The sequence below is a fragment of the Bidens hawaiensis genome, unplaced genomic scaffold, assembly GCF_021521415.1.
Source record: "Bidens hawaiensis isolate Kalapana, Puna unplaced genomic scaffold, B.hawaiensis_p1.1 tig00037225_1, whole genome shotgun sequence".
NCBI lineage: Eukaryota > Viridiplantae > Streptophyta > Magnoliopsida > Asterales > Asteraceae > Bidens > Bidens hawaiensis.
The window spans coordinates 1,076-8,161 of record NW_027505466.1 but is presented as its reverse complement, the minus strand read 5'-3'; the positions used below and the strand labels follow the sequence as shown (position 1 = coordinate 8,161).

The window sequence follows — 7,086 nt, the reverse complement described above, 5'->3', positions numbered from 1 at the left end:
ATATGTTTTTTGTACATGATTATTGCAACTTTAAGAAACAAAATCATATAATAAGATAATAAATGAGATATAATTTTTCAAACACGTGTAATACATGAGTTTATAACCTAGTTTCACTAATAAACAAATGAAAACATTCTATTATTTATTTAAGTCAATAATATAAACTATTCATACATTTTCATGCTCCTAAGATTAAGGTAATTTAAAATTAGGAAAATGAATACATTGCTGCCTTTTATGCACCTAAGTTTACATGAAAAATTATCAAAATGACATAGTTTTGAATATATATTTTTAAATATATCTGAATAAAAAATAAATCCAATCTTTTAAGTTACCTATTTTGTCTCCATTAAATTCGGATACTTGATTATATCTATCGATAATGTATACACTTTCTTCTTCAATAGTGCATAGAATGAATCAAGGGAAAATTCCCAAAATAGCCCTATTTTGGGAATAGTTTTCAAAAATGTCCCTCAAATTTTAGAATTTCATAAATGTCCCCTTCTAACTTATCTCCGACGATGCGTTAGGAAGTCTATCTTTAACACATCGCCAAAGATGTGTTAGACTTCCTAACGCATCATCGGAGATGTGTTAGACTTCCTACGCATCGTCAACGACGTGTTAGCCTCTTGTTTGCTTTTTTTTAATATTATATTAATATAACTAATTCTATTTGTTTTTATGATTTTATAACTTTTAATATATATAGGTTTATATCAATTCGAATATACCGATAATATTTTTATCTATATGTTGGCATAAATTTTATTTAAAACCATGCGGGTCAAATTTATTGAATATTTCGATATTAATTGACATTACTCGGGTTTAAGTAATTTTATGTTGGTCCGTAGATAAAAATAAGCATGCTTTATCGGTATATTCGAAATAATATAAAACTTTATATATTAAAAGTTATAAAAACAAATATAGGTATAATTAGTTATATTAATATAATATTAAAAAAAGCAAAGAAGAGGCTAACACGTCGTTGACGATGCGTTAAGAAGTCTAACGCATTTCCGTCGATGTGTTAAGAAGTCCAACGCATCTCTGACGATGCGTTAGGAAGTCTAACGCATCTTTGACGATGTGTTAAGATAGACTTCCTAACGCATCGTCGGAGATGAGTTAGAGGTGGACATCTTTGAAATTCTAAAATTTGAGGGACATTTTTGAAACCTCTTCCCAAAATACGGCTATTTTAAGAATTTTCTCCCATGAATCAATCATATAAATATGGAAATTTTCTATATTGAAATGCCACACCATCATATATCAACATAAATTATTATTCATTTATCATAAATCATCATAAATCAATTTAGCGATTTATTAATCCAATTAATATATTTTATTCTATTCTACAAAGGGTAACAAAAATGAAAAGAGTGAGGAGCTATAAATAATTGACATGTGTTAAGTGGAGACCAAAACAAAAAGGGTATTGAGGTAATTATACACATTTTAAATCTCTCTACATGCAAGACAAATGTTAATACCTCAATCATTTTAGAACGTCTATAACTTTTTCATATGATATTTAAAAAAAAAATTCATCATAATAACAAACATTTTTTTATCTTTAATATGAGTATGATTTTTGTTGTATAAAATTTAAACCAAAAATACGTCATTTTGTCATTTCGCACACCATTGTGTCTTTTCGCTTATCATTGTGTCTTTTTTCGTCACTGTGTTTTTTCGTTATTGTATCTTTTCGCTTATCATTGTGTCTGTTTTTCGTTATTGTGTTTTTTCGTCATTGTGTATTTCCGCACACCATTGTGTCTTTTCGCTTATCATTGTGTATTTTTTCGTCATTATGTTTTTTCGTTATTGTGTCTTTTCGCACACCATTGTGTCTTTTCGCTTATCATTGTGTCTTTTTTAAATACTAAAAACACCGTTGTATCTATCTTTTCTAATAAAAGAATACAACTATTGCCACTTGTCAAGCTCATAGCCCTTCTCACATTTTCTTAACAAATTTTCATATACGACCCTTATTTTTTAGTCATTTCAATATATGAATCAAAATTTATGTTTATTAAATGTAAATACTAATTAATTTTTTTTTATTAACATTAATGGTGAAATAAGAAAATATCAAAATTGAATGCAGACCTGTAGAATAAAATTTGAAAGTCACAAGTAATTGCAAATTAAGAAAAATAAAGTTGCATTATTGTCGAAGAATTTGGATTTGTATGGTAAACTACAAATTGTTTTTAAGCAGAGATTCAAACAGTAGTGCGTAATTTTTTTTGTATAAGATTGGTTTCAAATTTGGATTTAAAATTTTCTCATATACATTTGAACTCATGAAATGTGTATTTTCTTAATTTTCTATAAACATTTTGTATAAATATTACAATATGGAGAATATCTATTATATATATATATATATATATACATACATATCTTGGTGTTTAGCATTAAATCATTGAAGTTGAATAGTATAATTATAATCTATATGCATAAATATTTACTCTATGAACTATATGCCATCTATTTATATGATTTTTTTATGTAGTATAAAGGGTTTTAATAATAAGAAGATTCATATTTAGTTTTCAATATTTTCTTCCATAACTCAAACCAAAATACTTCAGAAACATATGTTTTTTGACCTGATTTATACTTTTTCTATACATTCAAATATATTTAATTTAATATGTCTTATAAGATAAATTACTTAATTAAAAGCATTTGATATTTTAAACCAAAAAATTTGTTTCAATCTCATTCCATTATTTTCGTTTTCCAAAACTCATTTAAGATATTGAAACCTATAGCATCGTTTTCATTAGTTATTTACAAAATTCCTATATTATATTAACTTATTAATTTTATTTTTATACAAATACAATGAATTTTGAGGTTATGTTAGTGTTACATGTTGGTTAGTACATAATTAAAGTGTTTATTATGGTTTATATTCAAAATAATAAAAAATAAACAATCGATTCATTATATGTGGAATGAGAACAATCGACTTGGACTAAATCCTGATAACGTCAACGACTAAGGCTTAGCCTTTAATACCTAAAAATATATATATATGATTTAAAAACTAAAAGTTTATTTTTGTTGACCAGAAACCTAACATTCTGACCCAAGAACCAATAAAAATTACTTCGGTTCGGGTTCGGGTTATTATTTTCTTGGGTTCTAGTTTCTCGAGTCGGGTTAGTTTGGGTTCGTGTACGGGTTTTCTTGGATTGGGTTTCAGGTTACGGGTAAAAGTGACAGTCCTATTTCCAATTATTATATATAAGAATCACTACCTTCACTTTATGCAACTTTAAATCTTCTAAAATTCTTCTAACAAAAATAATCACTATTATTTGAACATGGTTATAAGGTTAGTATATATTTGTCATTTTTCTGGCAATTATATTCATATGAAATGAAACAAATCATTTTGTTATAGTTTAATTTTCTGTTTTTATGTTACTTGATTATACAATTTTTAGTTGTAAAATTTTAATGATAACAAGTTTATCATTATAACATCAATCAATTTCAAATTCTAAATATTTTATGGATGATTATAACATCAAAGTGTAGGTAATATGATTTTTGGGATAATCATTTTTCTTTTATAAACATGAGCAAATGTTCTCAAATGACATCATATTAATTGATTAAAAGCTATGATATTTTATGTGTATGAATATTTTTTAATAATTTCATAGATATATTATCACGTATCTAGAGTTGGTATGCATTTAGAGAACTTTTTTTGTTACATGGACAGCTATACGTGGCTATATCAAGAGTTATAAGAAGACCTATATGTTACCTTATTAAGAGTTACAAGCAGACATGGAATAAAGATTTTGATTTTTGATAAACAATGTATTCTTACTAATATAATCACAAATGTAGTGTAAAAGGAAGTTTTCACTTATTTGTAACATATTTGTGTAATCTTAGTTATCTAATTTCTGTAATTTTAATGTTAATTGTAATTGTATTAACAATATATGATCAATTTATTGAATGTATTTCACTTAATGTTAAAGTTTAAAATTTTTATCAATTACCCGTGTAATACACGGGCCTCAAACTAGTAATAATAATATGTAAAAATAATGATAAAATAGCAACAAATTATCTAATACATAAACACAATGATTAATAAATGTTACACAATAACTTGAAATGTAAAACACAATTGTGAATACGTGTAACACAATGACATAAAACGTAAGACACAATAGTGAATACGTATAACACAATGACCTAAAACGTAAAACACAATGGTGAATATATACAACACAATGACTTGAAACGTAACACACAATGAAAACAACATATTACACAATGAGTTGAACGTAATATACAATGAACGCAATATTATTTTTCTCAAATTAAATGAATTTGTCACCTGTCAATCCGGATAAAAGACAATGAACGCATTACACAATGACTAAAAGTTAATGACGAAAAAACGACACAATACGTAATCTTTGTTTTAATTTTTGTATACCAATTGAAAAATATAATGATTAAAATCTATAATACAATTCAAATGACAACTCAACTAAAAGGCACAATGAACAACAAAAAAACACAATTAAAAAAACCTATTAATTTTTTTTATTTTTATATAAAAATATGATACTCATATTAAAGATAAAAAAACGCTTATTATTATGGTAATTTTTTTTTTAAAATAATGTCGTTTAAAAAGTTATGGACATTTTAAAATGATGGGGGAATTGACATGTGCCTTGCATGTGGAGAGAGAAATGCAACAAATGTGAGTTATTACCTTCACGCCATTTCCATCAATTTTATTTATTAAATTAATCTTAGCCATTCAAATGTAAGATTAATAGACTGGATTTCATCTCACCCTTCTCATTTTTGTTGTCCATTGTATTTTAACTTTACATCTACTTCGTAAATCAATATACAAAACTAAAAAAAATAACATTGTGAGATTTCTCGTATTCGATAACTATAATTATTTGATAATTTAAGTTTTAGCCTTTTCATTTGAAATATTACATAATTTTTTAATTGTTTTTAATCTAAACGACTTCGTTTTGATGGTTTTCCGTGTAAGTTTAGGTGCATAAATGTTTTGTTGAACTCTCTACGACTCTTTTATCGAAAGTGGTTTAAGAGTCCCTTCAAGTATCACACAAATGTACATTCGTATTATTGAAGCTTCGTTAAATCAATATTCTAATACTATTTGAGGTAGGCCTGTCACTTTTAACCGAAACATGAAACCCAACCCAAGAAATACCATCCGAGGAATGAATCTTCAATGCTATAATTTTATAATGTTTACTAAGTGACCGGCGTAGCCTTGATAGTTATCTCCAAATCAACCCAAGTGATAATAACGTAGATTTTATCGGTATTAATTTAGGACCAAATTTCTACTGTTGCTTAAATCTGCAATCAAACCGCCATATGACTAAGCTAACCCCGCTGTGTAGGATGGGTTAACATGTATAATTACTAGTTAAGTTCAAAGAATAACATGGGCAATCCTGTTAGCATAAAGAAAATGATATTATTATTTTATCACACAAAAACCTTTGTTATATTGTAGCACAATACAAAAACATAAAAAGGATAACGCTAGGGATAAAACATACTTTATTCGACAATGCTATTTTATTATTAGAACAGATAAGAGAACGAAGATTCAAGGATAAATTTCAATAACAGAGTGATAAGATCGAATGTGTTTTATAGTAAAGCGAGTGAACCCGGCCTCATGAAACACATATGACCATTCTTTGGAGGTCCGCTCTTTTCCTTTACTCGTATGAGCCATCATGACCATATCAAGCAACAATCCCACACCTTTAAACTCGTGATCTTCTTCACGTCCAACAACTGCTTCAACAATAATCACCTTGCCTGTGTCTTGAGGAATCGCCTTTCTACATTTTCTTAATATGGTAATACAGTCATCATCTGCCCAATCATGTAAGACTTTCTAAAAAAAGTGAAGAAAAACATTAAAACATTATTAAGTTTGATTTAAAGTATATTTAAGAACATTTGACTCATACAGTGACTTGGTGACACTCACCATCAAATAAACAGCATCAGCTTTTGGAACATTGTCAAACATGCTACCTCAACATGTTCAACACCTTCAGATTCAGGAGCTACGGACACCACATGAGGAAGATCGAAATTGATCCCTTTAATCCATGGATAGGCACCCACAATCATCCGTAGAGCTGTCCCGTCACCACCCACCAACATCCACCAAGGTCCTTAAACCCTCAAACACCTTTGGGCATCCCTTGATCACTGCTTCTACCCCTATCCTAGCATCACATGCCATTGCATCATTAATCAACTTACTATGACCCGGATTTTCTGCACAGAATCTCCATACATCAACCCCATGTGCTGCTTCAAAGGGTAATTCTTCATTACCCAAAACCCATGCACTTAATTTATGCCATGGAGCCAACATAACTGAAGAGCTCTCTAAAAGCACCAAGTCAGCCATGCTATGCTTTCCATTACTTGTTAGGAGACGAGACAACGGTGTTTGAGTGTATCCAAAGGTCGTTTCAGATATGGGTTTTCCTTGAAATACTTATAATGTATCAAGAACCTCATGATCCGATACAACGTAGACTATGAACACTTGAGCTCCGATGCAAGATCATCAAGTGTCATCGGGGATTCATGGTGTTCTAGGATGTCAGGTATTCCAAGCTCAATGGCACACTTCATAAGAGCTGTGGGAGTGAAACCAAGAATAATATTCCATATCTCTTCTTGGGCGGGCCACTTCTTCATCTTTGAAAATATTATTTTCTGCCATATTTCTGTGATATTTTTTTGAAGGACTGTAAGGAATAACCCTTCTTTAAATAGCAAAAAGGCTTGCATGATTGGATATTATTTAAATAATTAAATTTCATGCACATTAAAGATATATTGTATTTTACTTCTCAGCTAATTCAATTTAACATCACTCACAAATAAGGGGAAAAAAGTATTGTACAAAAACAAAGATTTCTCTCACAACTCACGATCTAAATCTTTTTTCTAAGATAAAATGAAGAACCCCACTGA

At 28.7% G+C, this 7,086-nt stretch overlaps 1 pseudogene; it reads right to left on the bottom strand.

Moving 5' to 3' along the window:
• Nucleotides 1-5,660: 5,660 nt before the first annotated feature.
• Nucleotides 5,661-6,834, bottom strand: LOC143613378 (acetylserotonin O-methyltransferase-like; annotated as a pseudogene).
• Nucleotides 6,835-7,086: the final 252 nt, after the last annotated feature.